General features: G+C 36.8%; 1 protein-coding gene and 1 non-coding gene across 2 annotated transcripts in view; one reads left to right on the top strand and one right to left on the bottom strand.

Moving 5' to 3' along the window:
* The window catches only part of LOC138691909 (glycosyltransferase 25 family member-like), a 124,618-nt gene that overhangs the window by 60,569 nt on the left and 43,416 nt on the right, over nucleotides 1-20,633 (bottom strand). The window lies entirely within an intron of this gene.
* TRNAC-GCA (transfer RNA cysteine (anticodon GCA)) lies at nucleotides 4,256-4,327 on the top strand. Its single transcript has one exon. It is a non-coding gene; the product is annotated as a tRNA-Cys (tRNA).

Here is a 20,633-nt window from a genome sequence, read left to right as displayed (position 1 = left end):
TCCGTCCAACTAATCGATCACCAATGATACCGGCCCACATGTTGAGGGAGAACCGCACCTGGTGATGAGCTGGAACAGTTGCACGTGGGTTTTCATACGCCCATACATGCTGATTGTGGAAATTTGTTATGCCATCTCGTGTGAACTGTGCTTCATCTGTAAATAATACTAAGGCAGGAAAGTTCGGATTTACACCACACTGCTGCAAGAACCACTGACAGAACCTAACTCGTGCGGGGTAATCTGCTGGTGAAAGGGCCTGTACACGTTGCAAATGATAAGGATACAATTGATACTCTTTCAAAAGTCTCCAGACAGTCGTATGAGGAACACTGACTTGCAACGCTACCCTTCGTGTGCTGATAGAAGGAGTCATGTTCACAGCCTCCAGAATCTCCTCCTGCACTTCTGGAGTTGTAGATCTTGGTCGTCCCCTTCCCAAACCAGAAGAGTTAAATTTTCCATACTCGCACAGACGGTAATGGAGACGTACAAATGTCTTCCGATCTGGACATTGTCGCTGTGGGTATCTCTCCTGGTACAAACGACGAGTCAGCGCAGCATTGCCGTCCGCCTTACCGTACATGAAGTGTATCTCTGCCAGCTCTTGATTTGAATACATGTCCCACAGTCTAACGCCTACACAACACTGAATGTAACCTTCGCCTCGGAATGAACTGTCAGAATGCCCTCTTAATGTCTCCTTTGACAGCAACGACCTGCGGAAAGAATAACGTTCCGGTGAATTTCAATGTTGTGAAATAAAGCATTTCTGGACACATGTTGTAATGAACTATTTTGATTGTCTACACGTGGGAAATATATACCTGAAATTATGCCCCGTATTTTTGAAACACCCTGTATTAGGTACTGTGAAAAGATAGCTAAACTCTGAAAGAGTCTTTATGAAAATGATATATCAAGCAAACTGGGCGCAGTGTACGAAGAGGCTGGTCTTGCAGCTTTAATATTGCGTGTAAGTAACGAGCGTAGGCTGGAATCCCGCCTACAGCAAGGGTGTTCGTCCCTTGTAAATAGTCTACGTTGTCCAATATTATCTTACACAAAGGCAGATGTACTCACCTTACACCATAGGAATAGCATCAAGTGTCTATTTACGTCTAACATTAGATCAAACCTATCCCTCTCTCCAAAATAACTAAGGCAAAATTCCCCAAGACCGTTATAATTAATTTTTGACACGCACAATCTTAGAAACAATTGATGGCGCGACTCTTGGTTGTGAAAAATATTAATAATAATAATAATAATAATAATAATAATAATAATAATAATAATAATTTATTTATTTATTTAATCTGGCAGAGCTAAGGCCAGTAGGCTTCTCTTCCGCCCAGCCAGACTCTAATTCTAATTGAATACAATTGCTTACATAGTTATTACATTAATATCTAGATCATAAAACAACATGAAAGTAAATAATGAAAGTTGGATAAGTAATGTTAGTGTGACAATAATAAACATTGGTAAGAAATAGTAATAATAATAATGGTCATAATAATAATAGTAATAATAATAGTAATAATAATAGTAATAATAATAATAATAATAATAATAATATAATTTACATATTTATCTGTGATATATATAACCATTAAACGTTGAGAAACCTGAAACAGCTATTATTGTTGACAATAAGTGTTAGAAAAATATCTCGTTAGCCTATTCTTGAATTGGTTTGTTGTCTGACAGTCCCTGACATTACTCGGTATGGAATTCCAAAGCCGAGGAACAGCCACAGTGAAAGAAGATGAATATGAGGATGTTCGGTGGGAGGGAATGGATAATATTGAGGAGTGCTGTGATCGTGTGTCTAGGTTATGATGGGTGGATAAATTTTGAAAACGAGACGCAAGATAGACAGGAGTGGAGGAATGCAATATGTGAAAGAGAAGGGAAAGACAGTGGATTTTCCTACGATCTTCTAGACGGAGCCAGGACAACATTTCGAGGGATGGTGTTACGTGATCAGCCCGGCGAATATTGCAGACGAAACGGACGCACATATTATGAACACGTTGTAGTCTCTGCGCCGAAGTAACGCTTAGATCAGTAAGCAGAATATCACAGTATTCGAAGTGGGGCATCACAAGTGTTTGCACTAACATTAAGTACTGAAGAGCGATTCACACCCGTAAATTTGTATGTGTGCTGCCTCCTTTCAATTCAAAAATATTACTAATGCAAAGGATGTTTTTCTCTAGTACGGAGGAGGGATCAGGAGGCTTATTGTGCTTACCACTCCTATTCTGTGAATGATTGGGTAGCCCAACGGCAGCGCTCTTGTACAAGTACAGCACAAGCTATTGTATGGATGATGATGATGATGATGATGATGACATGTGAATTAATGATGACGAAATGAGTCCGAGGTTCAACGTCGAAAGTTACCCAGCAATTCTCTTTGAATTGGGAGGGAAAACCCCGGAAAAAACACAATAGGATAACTTGTCCCAATCAGGATTTGAACCCGGGACTCTCGTTTCACGGTCAGACGCGCTCACCGTTACTCCACAGCGGTGGACTATGCAAAGGAAATAGTATCTTATTTATTACTTACTTACGGCCTTTAACGTTCCCGGAGGTTCATTGCCGCCCTCACATAAGCCCGCCTTTAGTCCCCATCCTAAGCAAGATTAATCCAGTCTCTACCATCATATCCCACCTCCCTCAAATCCATTTTAATATTATCCTCCCATCTAGGTCTGGGCCTGCACAAAGGTCTTTTTCCCTCCGGCCTCCCAACTAACACTCTATATGCATTTCTGGATTCGTCAATACGTGCTACATGCCTTGCACATCTCAAGCGTCTGGATTTAATGTTCCGAATTATGTCAGGTGAAGAATACAATGCGTGAAGTTCTGCGTTATGTAACTTTCTCCATTCTCTTGTAACTTCATCCCGCTTAGCCCCAAATATTTTCCTATAAACCTTATTCTCAAACACCCTTAATCTCTGTTCCTTTCTCAAAGTGAGAGTCCAAGTTTCACAGCCAACCGGTAATATAACTGTTTTATAAATTCTAACTTTCAGATTTTTTGACAGCAGACTGGATGACAAAAGCATCTCAACCGAATAATAACAGGCATTTCCCATATTTATTCTGCGTTTAATTTCCTCCTGAGCGTCATTTATATTTGTTATTGTTGCTCCAAGATATTTGAATTTTTCCACCTCTTCGAAGGATAAATTTTCAATTTTTATATTTCCATTTCGTACAATATTCTCGTCACAAGACATAATCATATACTTTGTCTTTTCGGGATTTACTTCCAAACCTATTTCTTTGCTTGCTTCAAGTAAAATTTCCGTGTTTAAGATTTAATAACAACAATTTTTCTGCAGAGGAAAAACAATATATATTTTTTTAATTCAAAAGTCAATTTTCTCCATAATTTTCAAATGTCAGCCTGTGTTTGCAAAATACCCATACAATTACCAAATGAAACGTTTCAGAACAGGGGTTACTACGGTAAAAGTTGGTAAAGCTGTGATACAAGTAACATTGAGATAGTTCTGTTTGAGGATGTATTACAAATTTACTGAGAGAGAAGGACCGGTTTTGTGCAGCAATTTGACAGGAACATTCCTGTAATATTCGACGCAAAAAAACCGATCTTTCTCTCGCTCATTAAAATTGTAACAAATTCTCAAAAACAACTATTACAATATTAGGCTCGTATCATGACATTACCAACCTTTACCCCATATGAAAATCGTTTATAATTATCTCCTGTATTAAGCGATGAAAGAGTAATGGAACGGAGAAAAATTCTCTCCGGCGCCGGGATTTGAACCCGGGTTTTCAGCTCTACGTGCTGATGCTTTATCCACTAAGCCACACCGGATACCACCCTGGCGTCCGACAAAATCGTCTCAGATTAAGTTCCAACTCTTGGGTTCCCTCTAGTGGCCGCCCTTTGCACTACGTCATAGATGTCTATGAACGTAGGACCGAAGTCCACACATGTGCTGAGGTGCACTCGTTATGAGTGACTAGTTGGCCGGGATCCGACGGAATAAGCGCCGCCTTAAATCACGAAGTGATTTACGCATATCATATTTATTATTTTGATGTACCGAAGTACATATGATATTTCCATGCAGATATTCTGCGTTATCATACGTTGAAAGATTAATGACATCTATGACGTAGTGCAGAGGGCGGCCACTAGAGGGAACCCAAGAGTTGGAGCTTAATCTGAGACGATTCTGTCCGACGCCGGGGTGGTATCCGGTGTGGCTTAGTGGATAAAGCATCAGCACGCAGAGCTGAAAACCCGGGTTCAAATCCCGGCGCCGGAGAGAAATTTTCTCCGCTCCATTACTCTTTCATCGTATGATGACGCAGAATATCTGCATGGAAATATCATATGTACTTCGGTACATTAAAATAATAAATCCTGTATTAAGCCTAAAATTCTGTAACAAAGTCACAGAACCACCCGTTATATTCTGTGGTTCCAGATCTTAATTTTCTACTTTCAGGATGTATTCTACGATTATCTAATTATGAACGACAAATATTTGACAGACATTGCTTTCATATGCACAAGTACGTAACAGAGATACAATAACTCATTCATAGCTGCTGTAGGGATTGACACTCTTTGATACGAACCCTCGGCCTCGAACAATAGCCGCATAATCAGAGGAGTGTCATATCTGATTAATCAATCCGAAGGGTCTATTAAAGAAAACGCATTAGCGCTACTCTGCCGAGGTCCGTAACGGTATTGAACTGCAGCACGACAGCCGTTGATAGATACAATGAAAAATACAGGGTAGGGGCGTAATTAAGAGTGAATGAACCAATCACAATGAACGTTCAAACCGCTGGTATACGACAGGTGTTTGTGCCAGTTTATATGGGTCAAAATATTATTTATAAATTTCTTTTAATTTGCTATAAGCGGAAGGGAAACATTTATTGATTGCTAAGCTAACCGAAGGTCGGAGCTGTTTTGAAGACTTCATTAAGGCTGTTAAACGATATGCTTTGTGATATATAGCAATGCTTTTCCAATTCACTGTGGGCTAAAGCAGGGAGATGCACTATCACCTTTACTTTTTAACTTCGCTTTAGAATATGCCATTAGGAAAGTTCAGGATAACAGACAGGGTTTGGAATTGAACGGGTTACATCAGCTTCTTGTCTATGCGGATGACGTGAATATGTTAGGAGAAAATCCACAAACGATTAGGGAAAACACGGGAATTTTACTGGAAGCAAGTAAAGCGATCGGTTTGGAAGTAAATCCCGAAAACACAAAGTATATGATTGTGTCTCGTGACCAGAATGTTGTACGAAATGGAAATATAAAAATTGGAGATTTATCCTTCGAAGGGGTGGAAAAATTCAAATATCTTGGAGCAACAGTAACAAATATAAATGACACTCGGGAGGAAATTAAACGCAGAATAAATATGGGAAATGCGTGTTATTATTCGGTTGAGAAGCTCTTATCATCCAGTCTGCTGTCCAAAAATCTGAAAGTTAGAATTTATAAAACAGTTATATTACCGGTTGTTCTGTATGGTTGTGAAACTTGGACTCTCACTCTGAGAGAGGAACATAGGTTAAGGGTGTTTGAGAATAAGGTGGTTAGGAAAATATTTGGGGCTAAGCGGGATGAAGTTACAGGAGAATGGAGAAAGTTACACAACGCAGAACTGCACGCATTGTATTCTTCACCTAACATAATTAGGAACATTAAATCCAGACGTTTGAGATGGGCAGGGCATGTAGCACGTATAGGCGAATCCAAAAATGCATATAGAGTGTTAGTTGGGAGACCGGAGGGAAAAAGACCTTTGTGGAGGCAGAGACGTAGATGGGAGGATAATATTAAAATGAATTTGAGGGAGATGGGATAGGATGATAGAGACTGGATTAATCTTGCACAGGATAGGGACCGATGGCGGGCTTATGTGAGGACGGCAATGAACCTTCGGGTTCCTTAAAAGCCATTTGCAAGTAAGTAAGTAAGCAATGGATTGCAAGTAGGGTATACGAGGGTCAATCGATATATTTCCGAACTGCTCTTGTATTCATTGTATCGCTGAACATATTAGAGTGAATCGGGGGAAGATGCTTATTTCTTTGCAGTTTCACATTTTTCCAACAGAGAATGCCATGCGCATGTCTTCACGATCACTGAGACAATTGAATGTCTGTAGAGTGGAAGCTAACTCATTTTGCCACGTGTTCTTGTTGTGAGAAGAAGAAAATCAAGAAAACAGCTCTTTTTCTGCTATAAAATAATTGCAAAGGTACGCTAAAATTGTAATATATCCTTGAATTCGTAATAACTGTCCAAGTTTTGTAATGGATATTGTAGTAAAGGTTCTAAAGTTTGTATTGTTAACAACCAACGACCTTGTTCCGCCATCTTAGGTTGCGTCACAGGACTAGGCAACTTAGCCCGATACTTGGGGAAGATGATTAATATTTTCGGGGTAAGATGGCAACTTGTTGCAACAGTTTTATTTTTCGTTGTATTGCAGAGAATGTGTAAACATTAAATAAGATCCTCTGATAGAAGTCAGTGGATTGAGGACAGTCTTCAACTTGCGATGGAACATGTTATAACAGAGGGTATGACTGTTTTAGAACATCGTAAGCATACGGGATTTCTTACAGTACCCTTAAGCGCCGCCTAAAAAAGAATGATGGAAAAAAAAAAGTACTGGGTTGAATTCATTGTGTGCAAGAAGTGATTTCACGAGTCTTGCACACGGCAATAAAATATGTGCAATGACTGTGTTGCTAAGTAGTGATAAACGAGTGAAAAAGTGTCCATGAGCTTTATATTAAGTCAATTTTGTTATATACATGTATCAAACCAAGTTTAAGTAAAATACATATATCAGTAAATGTGTTAATTGCATTTGCCATCTTACCCGACTATCGGGGAAAGATGCCTACAGTGAAGGTAAGAAAAAAACCTGTATCTATGAACAAGGTAATTAATGTTTTCTGTTTTTTACCAAAAATATAGCTTCAAAATACCTTCCAGACTTTGATATTTCAACATGAAATTCAAAACTAATGAACAATATCTTTAATTTTCAATTAAAGAAAAAGTCAGGCATCTCCCCCCTATCCACTCTATATGCGCGTCACTGAAAATCATTTCTTCCATGCCTGTTGAGTCAGTATATCAAACAGCGTCAGATTGTCTTTAAGTCTACCTACGTGATTTTGTGCAAAAATGTCAAAGAGCTACAGTATAACCTCTATTATCAGTGGTAATGAAAGGGGTTGGCTGAACGGTTAATCGAAAAATCGGATAATGCGTACCATAAAAGATTTTCGTACATTTAGTGAATAATACTTACACTTTCATAATTTCTTACATTGTCTTGTGTTTAACATGCTAAGTAGTGGATCAGAAGTTCACTAATTGAAGTCTCGTCAACGACGGGTTTTTAATGAGCAGGGAATCTCCTTGTAATGACTCTCTGTGAAAAGATACGAATAGTGGAGGTCCCGTGTTGTAGATTTACATAATTTATACACCCCAATCTCGTATTCTAATGCGAGATGAGGCACAGTTTCTCTCCTTTCCCAAACCACTAACTTTTTTACACTTTTTTTTTCAATACTTAGCACAACAAGATTTCTTTTGACACCTGTAGAAGACGTTTTATATATCTAAAAGCCATACACTTAGTACAATTCGAACAGTAGACCATGCTGTGTAAGGGAATTATTGTAATAACACATTCTAGAAATAAAAAAACGTGAAAATACAATATACAGTACTTCATATATTTCTGGAGCAAAAAAAAAAAAAAAAAGCGAGAGAAAGACAGACGGCTAATCCACCAATCGGTTAATAGGATGACAGATAATAGAGGTTCTCCTGTACTGCAACTTTTCGTGAATATCTCCATATGCGCCTTACGGCTAGTTGTCTTCTCTATCTTTCAAGTGATGCATTTAGTATAATAGATTTCAGGCAGTTCCCTAGTTTTAGATAACTTCTCCGTTTTCTGTGCCTTGTGTGTTCCCTACATTCAGAGTGTTTCTAAAACTGATTGATTGACTCTCGTAGAAGAATATATATATATATATATATATATATATATATATATATATATATATATATATAGTAATAGGTTATTTTACGACGCTTTATCAACTTATTTGGTTATTTAGCGTCTGAATGAGATGAAGGTGATAATGCCGGTGAAATGAGTCGGGGGTCCAGCACCGAAAGTTACCCAGCATTTGCTCACATTGGGTTGAGGGAAAACCCTGGAAAAAAACCTCAACCAGGTAACTTGCCCCGACCGGGAATCGAACCCGGGCCACCTGGTTTCGCGGCCAGACGCGCTAACCGTTACTCCACAGGTGTGGACAGAAGAACATATATATTATATATATATCGGTCAGCGCGTCTGGCTGCGAAACCAGGTGGCCCGGGTTCGAATCCCGGACGGGGCAAGTTACCTGGTTGAGGTTTTTTCCGGGGTTTTCCCTCAACCGAATACGAGCAAATGCTGGGTAACTTTCGGTGCTGGACCCCCGACTCATTTCACCGGCATTATCACCTTCATACCATTCAGACGCTAAATAACCTAGATGTTGATACAGCGTCGTAAAATAACCCAATGAAATAAAATATATATATATATAATTAAAGCAAGGCTTCTGTGACACACTAATAAATTTATGTGAAAATAGGCTTACTTGTACGCCTACATAAGAAAACATGGTATCTGCTCTTCAGAGCAAAATTTTGAGTAAGCAGCTTCCCCTGAGAGATAGGCAACAGCAATAACGAGGCAGGGTGACTGTTAAACAAAGTGGTGCGCGGACTAAGCAATTTGTCGGGGCTGCAAGTGACATTGTCTCCGCTAGCTGAGGAGAATGACACCTCTCCGTTGCCGACTTGTAATTCAAACTACGCCCACCCGCTTCTCAACTGTTTTCTACCGGAATCAATCACAGCTCGACCGCGCCGGATTCACTTCCTTCAGTATTATTCAACTATGAGTGATGCAGAATTGATTAAAATAAATGTTTTCGAGAAATAATGTCACATGTATGATTTTTATCGGTTATTTAACAACGCCGTATCATCTGCGTGTTTAATTTAAGGCGGTGGAAATACGGTAGAGAGATGGGATTGCGTGGTATTGGTTGCACAGTGGGTAAAACCTGAAGAAAAACAATAAGATGCCAAGCGGGATTCGAACCCACGCTCAAGAGTAGCGTCGAAGCACGAGCCTCGCTCGTTAATGCCTAGACTACGCCGGTAGCCCCTCATCTATGTTGCAACCATGAACAATGTAGGCCTGCAAGGATGGTCACTGAGTACGACTGCTTTTTTTTTTTTAATGCTATAAGACCATAGTAATGGAATGAAATTTTCGGGAGGGGGCACTATGATCCAGCATTGCGACCTTTACAGGAGAACATCGAGAAAACTCCAAACAGCGATCTTGTACGCCACAAGTGTCGCTATGGATTTTTCAATAAAAAAATTTCAGCCTAAATGGGACTCAAACCGGGTCTACCAGCGTGACAGGCTCAAGATCTGATCATTCAGTCACCGCTGAGGCTGGAGAAATTTAGGGCGATTTCATAGTAAGTGAAGCAAAGACAATTTTGTGCGAGATCGTGCGTATTTGCTTGTTTTCCGCACAGAACCAATAGGCGGTAAGTGTGAAATACCACATTCAGTATTCCCAACCTAACACACATAACAATTTCCCTTTCTTACCGCTTAAGCGCGACATTCATTTTACTGCTTCAGGCTTTTAACATATTATTTTTAGAGACGTTTAACATAGTAATAATTATAAATTGGAAACTTACCACTGCAATTTCACCTAAATTGCAATGTTAATTATTGTTTTTAAATATTTGCAAAAATTAAGTAAAGTCTACTACTCCACGAAACTTATTGCATTCCTGATACAAGTAACATTAAGGAAGCCGTGAAAAAAATCAACGAGATTCCAGATGCCGATGTTATTACTGCAATATGTTATATAAATAATATTGTTAAAATATTAAAATGAAAAATAAATCATTACATATCCTTACCGTTTGTTTTAAGTTCGCATTTATAGACTGGGGGGAAAAAAAGACAGACGTATATCACGGCCTGCTGGAGTATAGTAAACACAGAAAACATTTTATAGCAACAATGTTGAAGAAAGATATTTTGGTTTTCCGAAGTTCCCGTCATTAAACAGAAACCAAGATGGAGATTTCAGTGCAACTAATTAGAAATTCGTCTTTCAGGTATGTAATAAACGATCTTCGCACAAAATAATGTACGATACACGAGCGGTATGTTTGTTTTCATGTTCTCGGAAATTAAAATAGCTCAACTACGTTTCGCTTTTTCAATCTTTTCCTCGACCATGAAAACGTCAACATACCGCTCTTGTAACGCATATTACTATGACATTCGTTTTATTTGAATGTATATTTTTGTGTACTCAGGTGCACCTTTCTCAGAAAGTACTTGATATAACATATTCAAATTTTACAGAGACTTTTATTACAACAAAAGCTATGCACTAAACCAAATTTTATTTTATTTAAACACTTCCGTGAATAGCCTATACATTACACTATAATTACTAGAGATTTATGTAAAAAAATTTAAAAGTTAAAAAAATACATTTTTTAAACAAATTTTGGTAAGAAGAAATTATTAAATGAGCTCTATTCTATAAAACTAGGTCTGTAATATCTACTACAAAAATTCATTCATGTAGCTGTTATAATTCTTATGAAAATTGCGCCTGAACATAAGAAATTAATTTTCTTGTAAATTAAAAGAGAGAAAAATTAGAAGGCATTACATTCTGACCGACCCTAAATTTACTTACTTACAAGTGGCTTTTAAGGAATCCGAAAGTTCATTGACGCCCTAACATAAGCCCGTCATTGGTCCATATCCTGTGAAAGATTAATCCACTCTCTATCATCATGTCCCACCTCCCTCAAATCCATTTTAATACTATCCTCCCATCTACGTCTCGGCCTCCCCAAAGATTTATTTCACTCCGGTCTCCCAACTAACACTCTATATGCATTTCTGGTTTTGCCCATACGTGCTACATGCCCTGCCCATCTCAAACGTCTGGATTTAATGTTCCTAATTATGTCAGGTGAAGAATACAATGCATGCAGTTCTGTGTTGTGTAACTTTCTCCATTCTCCTGTAACTTCATCCCGCTTAGCCCCAAATATTTTCCTAAGCACCTTATTCTCAAATACCCTTAACCTATGTTCCTCTCTCAGAGTGAGAGTCCAAGTTTCACAACCATACAGAAGAACCGGTAATATAACTGTTTTATAAATTCTAACTTTCAGAATTTTGGACAGCAGACTGGATGATAAGAGCTTCTCAACCGAATAATAACACGCATTTCCCATATTTATTCCGCGTTTAATTTCCTCCCGAGTGTCATTTATATTTGTTACTGTTGCTCAAAGATATTTGAATTTTTCCACCTCTTCGAAGGATAAATCTCCAATTTTTATATCTCCATTTCGTACAATATTCTGGTCACGAGACATAATCATATACTTTGTCTTTTCGGGATTTACTTCCAAACCGATCGCTTTACTTGCTTCAAGTAAAATTTCCGTGTTTTCCCTAATCGTTTGTGGATTTACTCCTAACATATTCACGTCATCCGCATAGACAAAAAGCTGATGTAACACGTTCAATTCCAAACCCTCTGTGTTATCCTGAACTTTCCTAATGGCATATTCTAGAGCGAAGTTAAAAAGTGAAGGTGATAGTGCATCTCCTTGCTTTAGCCCGCAGTGAAAAAAACAGAGAAAAGGGAATAAAATATCATGAATACACAGAAAGGATGTGACAGAGTAAAATATAATTAAAAATAAACGAGATTTAAATGAAAGTGAAGAACAATAAAGAGTAGACAAGGAAATTATTCACAGAAGATTAATAGAGAAAATGTGGCAAGATAAAAATAAAAGAATAGACAATGGAAACAATTAAACAAAGAGATTAAAATATAAACACATAATATATGTAAGTAGAAAAAGCAACAGAGCTATCTGTTACAGATTGTCGCCCCAGTGAGGTCATGTACAGGATCGATGAGTTGTGAATCACGTATGGACGAGGTTTCATGTTTAAGCTTTCATGTGAATCAACTGCTAATTCAGCTTCAGTGACCTGGCAATGATTGCTCATTCCGTTTTGCTTTAATGATGGAATAATAATTTCCAGACAATAGTTTTCATTTATAATGTGCACTAGAAACGTCTATCTCCCTCTCGAAAATACTAATAAAATAAAATTCATAAACACACAATTTACAAATCTTTTTGATTGTCATTTTTTTTACAGTGGCGCGACAGTCAAAGTCGACTAGACGACTCTTGACCTCACTTCCAGATGCCTCATTAGCAGGGTTCGAGACTTGGGACCCGATACAATAAGTTTACTGTGCATGTACTATAGGTTGTTGACTCGCTGCAGGTAGCGAAAGGTAGAGATGTGTTCAGGTAACAACGTTGCTGTTTAGAGTAGAGTACGGTAGTATGGGGAAACACATATGTACATTCTGAAAGTAAATATATTACACAATGACAATGTCAAGAGAATGTGAAACGCATTTATTTTCCTGTCTTTTATAAGCATTTGTGTTTAATTATACACAGTGTTAATGTTGGAAATAAACATGTAGCAATTTTAATTTCTTCATTTATCCTATTTGTCGTCTTTAGGAAGTGCAGTTACAGTACCGAATTGCAATGTACTACAAGACACATTCTCAGTGTCTCAAACGTAAATCTTTTTTGGTTATCTGCCAAACACAGTTTGTACTGTGACAAGCTGCGCTCTACGTCGCATGACGTGATAGGAACAAAACGAAGAAACCTAACATCATTACAGTCTCTAACAGACAGTCTTTTATTCTCGGGTGACTCTTGTCCACTCATTTGCAGTTTATGTTATATAAAGTTCCATATCCATTATTTCTACATAAAATTGATTTCTACTTCTGTTTTACACGTTCAGTAACTGGTGTACTTGATGTCTCATTAATTCTCTGTGTCATTTCCTCAATTAATTTGAGGGCTTCCGGCATCTCTTGCTCTGACTTTTCTAACCGTGTAATAGTTTCAGACACAGTTTGTATGAAAACCAAATTATTTGTCAGAACCTTCAAATCCAGAGCGTTTTCCTTTGCGTATTTGTTGGCATTCATTCTACAGTACCCCCATCCACTGTACGCTTTACCACTATACTCAGTACGCCGTTATGCGGATTTCCCACTGAACTCATCAGAGATGCTGTGTTGAGTTTGTCTTCGAGGGTGTTATCAAGATCTTTGGAAAACGGAAGCACTTTGTTTTCTAAAACGGTATTCCTGAAATAGGCGCCATTGCATGACGGGCCACCACGATTGCGCCACTTGTAACTGCGCCAAATTGGTTGCTGTATATCCGTATTGCGTTTGCGCCAGTAACTCAAACGTAATATGCAACTTTTTTGTTCATAGGTTGGTACAAAAATATTTAAGATGTTACGATACGATACAAAATCTTCCTTAGTGGAGGACATTGCTTGCAATTCAGTTACAGCTTCGTGAACTCCAAGTAAGGCTGTTGGTAGTTTCGTCATATGGTGACGTGGTTCTTTGTAGATTGCTTCTCGTAATAGTTTAACGTCAGTGAAATGCAATACACTAGCATATGGCTCTGTATTCTCATTGAATGTTGTAGATATTATGATGCCTGGATTTTCACCTAAGTCACTAGTCGATTTCCTTTTACACGACGCAAGTATTTTTTGCCGTGCGAAATCTCTTTCATTACTTTGGTGTTCATGGCCGCCTAAAATTTTCGTTTCTCTGTTTAAGATTATTGTTTTGGCAGGACATATACGTCCTCTACATACTTATGTGTACGCCTTACGAAACTTAAAACCATTTCTTACAAATAAGTCCGACTGCTGCACCTTTGGACTACCTTCACTAGTCACTAGTCTCCCTCACAAGGTTCAAGTCCTCCCACTCAATGTGCCTACTACTAAAACAAAACATGCCACATGGGTATCGTGCGGTAGTAGATTTCGTGCTCTACCAACTTAAGAAAAATGAAAATTCGTACCCAAAACTGTCGCTGGCGCAAACCGATTACCCTTTAATATGACTGTACTTTTCAATTGCAAATCTATACTAATAATAAAACTGTAGCCGAAATTTTTCTGGTAATTTTCGATTTTACAAAAATAATTGGTCCTAAAATATATAATTAACCACCCTGAAACCGAAAATCGCTTTTTTTGACATTTTTGTTTCTATGTCTGTCTGTCTGTATGTTTGTTACCTTTTCACACGATAATGGCTGAACGGATTTCGATGAAAATTGGAATATAAATTATGTTCGTTGTAACTTAGATTATAGGCTATACGGCATTCAAAATACATTATTTAAAAGGGGGCTTATAAGGGGACCTGAATTAAATAAATCGAAATATCTCGCGTATTATTGATTTTTGTGAAAAATGTTACATAACAAAAGTTTCTTTAAAAATCAATTGCGATAAGTTTTATTCTTTGAAAAATTTTGATAGGACTGATATTTAATGAGATAAATGAGTTTTAAAATTAAAATAACTGCCATCTAAGGCCGTGTAACGAAATAAAAAAAATGACTTGGTCTATAAGGGGCCTTGGACAACAACAATCGAAAGCTATGAAAGATAGCCTACAGAGAATGTTTCTGTGTTTGTATGAAGTAATATCGGAAGCTAAATTAACCGATTTGTATAATTAATTATTATTTCACCATTGGAAAGTGTAGTTTCTCTAGATGGACATAATGCTATAATGTTATTACAGTAACTTCTGATATAATATAATATAATATAATATAATATAATATAATATAATATAATATAATATAATATAATATAATATAATATGATATAATATAATATAATATAATATAATATAATATAATATAATATAATATAATATAATATAATATAATATAATATAATATAATATAATATAATATAATATAATATAATGTAATATAATATAATGTAATATAATATAATACTATATAATATAATATAATTTAAGTTATTGGAAGGGTTCAGAACCATAGTGGGCCAAGCGCCATTTTTCTGAATACGTAGAAAACAACAAGGGTTAAAATTAAGTTATTACCATAATTCAATGGAAACATATAGCAAGTAAAATAAAATATACACATTAAATCTAAATGATATGTCAATCTTCATTAAACTATGGTTGCATGTAATAACAATTAAGAAACATGTTACAGGAATTGTCATTGCACCAAATGAGTGCTTTCTGGACCAAAATGATCGCATTTTAATTATTTAAATACAATTTAAATTAAGTAACATATTAAACGATTTATCCTTCTATCAAACACGAATGTTCCCTGGATCAAATGTCCTATTTTAATTATGTAATTACTTTATATTTATTTCTAACAGGTGCAGCGGAGCGCACGGGTACGGCTAGTAAACAATAAATCTGGCGCACCTTTGCATGACGCACCGTCTTCTTTGTGTGCTGTCCGCGATGCAAATGGTGAGCACATAAATAACTCAGTGATATGAAGTAGGTCTATGTGTAAAAATGAATAATTAAATAAATTATAATAGCCAAGTGTGTTTATATCGGTTTTATTTTACGTTGAACTTTTAGGCAAAGCTTATGACTACAGTCCTACAAGTTATGTCTACGTCGATCACACTAACTTCGCTTGACACGGAGAGCAAGTTGCGAGTCAACAGTCAACTGCAATTCAGCGAAATCACCGAACGATTCGGTACTGTTTACTTCTGTTTATTTGTGTATGTTTATAAGTCTGTGAACAACAGGAATAGCACTCATATACAAAATACTACTTGGATTTAAAAACAATAATAAGGAAGTATTTATTTAAAGGCAGCTTATATGCAATAAAAGATCATTTTTACTAAAGACTGACAAAAAAAATCAGCAGCCAGCCCTTTATTTTCAGAAATCACCACATTTTGCTCACACAAACAATGAGACAACTATTCGAGCTAAGGTGATACATTTACTGAAATACAGTAATATAGTGAATAATATTATATACATAAATTATATTTTATTTCTATATTTGATTGAATTTTGAAAGATTCATAACATAAAAACATACATTTTTTAATTTAATGTAAGCGAGAAATACAAAAAAATGTAAAATATCAAAAAATGAAAAAAAAATATATATATATACTGTAGACCTACAAAATAAAACAAAACTAAAAATTATTAGAATAGGAATCAGCAGGCCTATTTATAATCAGTTCAAGTGCTTGCTTTTTAAATAATTTATTATTGGAAGATGCTAATTTTGAATGTGTTAATGAAGTTGTTATACAATCTCGGGCCGAAATTTGAGGCATGCCTTAGTCCTGCTTCAGAATTGCATTTGGGTTCAAACAAAAGACATGATATAATGTGTTTTGTACTGTAACCATGGTGATAATAGTTACTATTTTTATGGTAGTATTTTAATAGGGTATGTATCAGGGGCGGCTCTACAATAAGAACTGCAGAGCTGCAGAACCGCCATTTAAATGGACCTGAAAAAATTAAAAATATAAAACGTGCTTTTATGTAATCTAGTTCATTGTTTCATTTATTTTTCCAATTCATTCTCCTTCGATTCGAGATTTTACTGTCTGTAGGAGCCTTGAACTGCTCGAGAATTTTAGCTATAGTGTACTTTTCGGATCTGTGATCGGCAGTTCCTGAAGCTCAACGTAGGGTAGTCGGCAGCAGAAAACTGGTTTTCTTCACCGTCCCATAAGGCTGCATTAGAGCTGCAACCGAAGCAGCTCTCTCCGAATATACAAAAGAACCGCCAACACCCTCATCTCTTTATGACCTGCGTTAGAACACACAGGCTTCTGGACTACTGTATATCATTACAGTTCCAGTGTGTTATAGTACTGTGGGTGGTGTGATGTGATTAGTCAGTGTGTCTAAGAAAATATTTTATATTAAAAATGAATGAAATGAAAACCTAATCGACCAACTCTTTTCGAAATTAAAAGAGAAATTGCACGTTAACTTAAGAAATCAGGACGTCCTACACAAAATTTAAATATTGAAATTTCTGGAAAAAGTCGAGGAAATCATGTAGCCTACTAGTCATTTTAATACCGAAATGTGTAATGGAAACGATTTGTTTTCTGCTGCGCTCATGAAAACGCTTTCTCCCCCACCCGTGTATTCTGTTTAGAGGAGAAAATACATGGACAAACACCGGAGTGAAGGATTTAGTTAATTTGACTTAAAAAACTAGAAAAGCATGTGGGGCACATCTCCACTACGTGACTAGTTGTTCCAGGTGGGAGAGGTGTAGCGCACGGATGGTTGGAGTACAATTTCGGGTGCACAGTCAACTTCGAGAAGGGCTGTAATTACACGTGTTATCCGATTTAGATGCAATAAACAGCATGCGTTTGCTAAATACACTATTTTTCATGCAGAACTGCCAACCTTTGTAACCGCGGGCCGCTACTGGACTATGTATGTATATTTGTTTAATGTGCAGTACATTAAATTCCTTGTATATGAGGCGTGTATGATAATCCATTTTTTCTTTAAGACATATTTTTATTATTCTCCTCTGTAATAATATTAATGGCATGAGTGAAGACTTCATTGCTCCACCCATTCTATAATGCCATATAGTTTAATATGTTTCATACATTATTTTTATTATTTTAGAAATGAAGGAAGCAAAGATATACAGCAGGCTAGGTCTGTAATTATCTGAATCAGTTTTTCTATCAGATTAGTGAACAGGTACAACAACCGCCTTTTTCAAAACCGTTGGAAATACTCATTGTTCAAAATACAAGTTAAAAATGAACAAGACAAGAGCCACTCAGGCAGTTACCGTTACAAAAATATAACCGTTATGTTTTAATTGGACAGCGAGTAAATTCCGTATTGTTATTTGTTAGTCAGTTAAGTATATGAAACAAACAGAATACAGGAGGAGGTCTGCAGTGAGAATAATTCTTCACCAGTGTAGTTATTTTACAACAGCGGGATGCAATGTGACTCTTTAGACATCGCTTCTGGAACAAGAACATGGAGAGAGGACGTATGACTTTGTCTGCCAACATTTCCGCTTTGTTTCAGTCCAGTGCCCGTCCGTGTGCCACCAACCATGCAACACATTTTCAAGCTAAAACATGGCTGTGACAAAAAGTTTCTGGAATACTTCTGTTACAAGGTTGGCTTCAGTGACATTCAAGTCGAACACAGACTTCCGCTCGTCTTATTCCTGTGTTTTTCTTTAATAGAATACTTTCTGCAATTTCATGGCGTCTCAATATTTCTGTCTTAACATCATTGTTCAAAAAGTCGTTGTAAGGTAAATAGGTGGCTTCTTATGTGTTTGAACATAACCTCAAACTTGCTCCAATTTTTTTTTTGTGTTATAATGTTATTATGTTCATTGAACATGTACAGGGACATCATTTTATTTCCCCGCTTGGGCTGATTACCTGGTTGGGTTTTTTCCGAGGTTTTCCCCAACCGTAATGTGAATGCAAGGTAATCTATGGCGAATCCTCGGCCTCATCTCGCCAAATATCATCTCGCGATCACCAATCTCATCGACGCTAAATAACCTAGTAGTTGATACAGCGTCGTTAAATAACCAACTAAAATTAAAAAAAAAATCATTTTATTTTACTAACATTTTTAATATTAACCTGGCTATACCTTTGGATTAACGGTTGAGAACCGGAAACACCGTTTGCTACCACCTTCCACGACTGAAGTTCGATGATGCTGGCGTAAAATACAAACAAATCACTTTACTAGGTATAGGAGGGAAGAAAAGTAGTTCATCCATTTACGTAAACTAGGAAATACCGCAATTTTGAGTTTGATAATTTTCATTAGGTTTTTGTTTAATCAAAATACAGTACAGTATTAACAATAAGTGTTTTTATTCACGAACGTATTCATTATGCAGTGTATATTGTACTGTCTACAGCACATTTGTGTACAACATAGAGAATGAAGTTAAATTGAAAAATAATCATAATATGGATATTTAAACACATTTTTTAAAATTGTGGCCGTTCATTTCGATACAGGCTTCAGTTTTTTCGTGCATATTATCGCACTATAGACTGTTGCGTCTAATTCCAATTACCAGTTTCGTCCTTCGTACTAGTAACTCATGTTGAAATAATTCTGTACCTATTCTATAAAAGAGTACCTTGCGTACTGTAAATTCAATCTTCACTTCTGCCCGACAAGCACAGATAAAATTACTCAGACATGCTATCTACTGTCCGTCCAAGTGTTTATGTCGTAGGATCGTAGAAAGGCGGCAAATCACGTGACAGTTAATTACTTAACAAGGCCCTTTTATTTAAGTTATTTTAAACAGTTGTACAATATTACGCAGACATCCTATTTCTAACAGAAATTAATATTTTTCAGAAAAGAGCTAAGACAGCCCAGCCACTAACCTTCACAGAAGGGCGAGCAGAAGCAGGTGGGGGAAATCGGGACGCGATGTAGGCAAGCGGACGACAGTACCTGTGCGAAAATATGATTCAATATTGAAAGCTCTTTCGTCACTGGAAAACGCGAACATATTTCTGGAACGTACTATACTTACTAACTCAGTACTATTTACTATATGCGGCCTTGGTTCTGTGTGGAGGACAGTTGGAAGTTCATTAGTAGAAGGGGTGGGAGTGAAGTACATTAAAAAAACTCGGGTACAATAAAATTGAAGTAAAAATAAAACGATGTCCCTGTAGATCAGGTATGCTCATTCTCTGACTCCCGATTACGTTCAGTAATCACAACCTTCCAATGTAGAGCGTGCTGTTCCTCGTCCGAAGCTCGACGGATGACTGCGGAAGGCAGTTCAAGTACTTAGTAAACGTACGAACAGTGCGAGACAATGACAAACGATCATTCCGTACAGTGTGGGAGGAAGACTATTTTTGTTGTGCGTTCGATGAAAACATAAAGTGTTTACTATGTTGTAAGGTATTGTCAGGAATACTACTGAGCAACATAGAACAACATTATAGGCTCTGCCATCCAGAACATGCCGAAGTGACAGGGAAGCTGTTTTCTGTAATATATATTCATATACGAACGTTATTATTATTATTATTATTATTATTATTTTTATTATTAGGCCTATTATTATTATTAGGCCTATTATTATTATTATTATTATTATTATTATTATTATTATTATTATTATTGTAGTGATTTTATTCCAGCAGAAATACATGTTTTGATAAAATAATTTTTCAGGGGTGCAACGTGCACTACAGCTTCAAGAATTGAAAGCACTTCATGAAAGGCCAAACATTGAAGAGAGTCGAACAATTCAGAGTCTGTGTTTAGGAGCAAGTTATGTAGTATGTTGGGAATTAGCTAAGGCACTAAAACCCTTCACGGATGGTGAACTTGTAAAGAGATGTATGGTGCCTGAACAAAATATAGTTAATTATGTCTCTGTACTGCAACAGCTCAAATGTGAATTCACAGAACATAGATTTAGTGATTTTAGACGTATGGAGAG

The sequence above is a fragment of the Periplaneta americana genome, chromosome 16 (genome assembly GCF_040183065.1).
Source record: "Periplaneta americana isolate PAMFEO1 chromosome 16, P.americana_PAMFEO1_priV1, whole genome shotgun sequence".
In the NCBI taxonomy this organism is placed as follows: domain Eukaryota; kingdom Metazoa; phylum Arthropoda; class Insecta; order Blattodea; family Blattidae; genus Periplaneta; species Periplaneta americana.
This window is presented reverse-complemented; position numbering and strand designations above follow the sequence as displayed.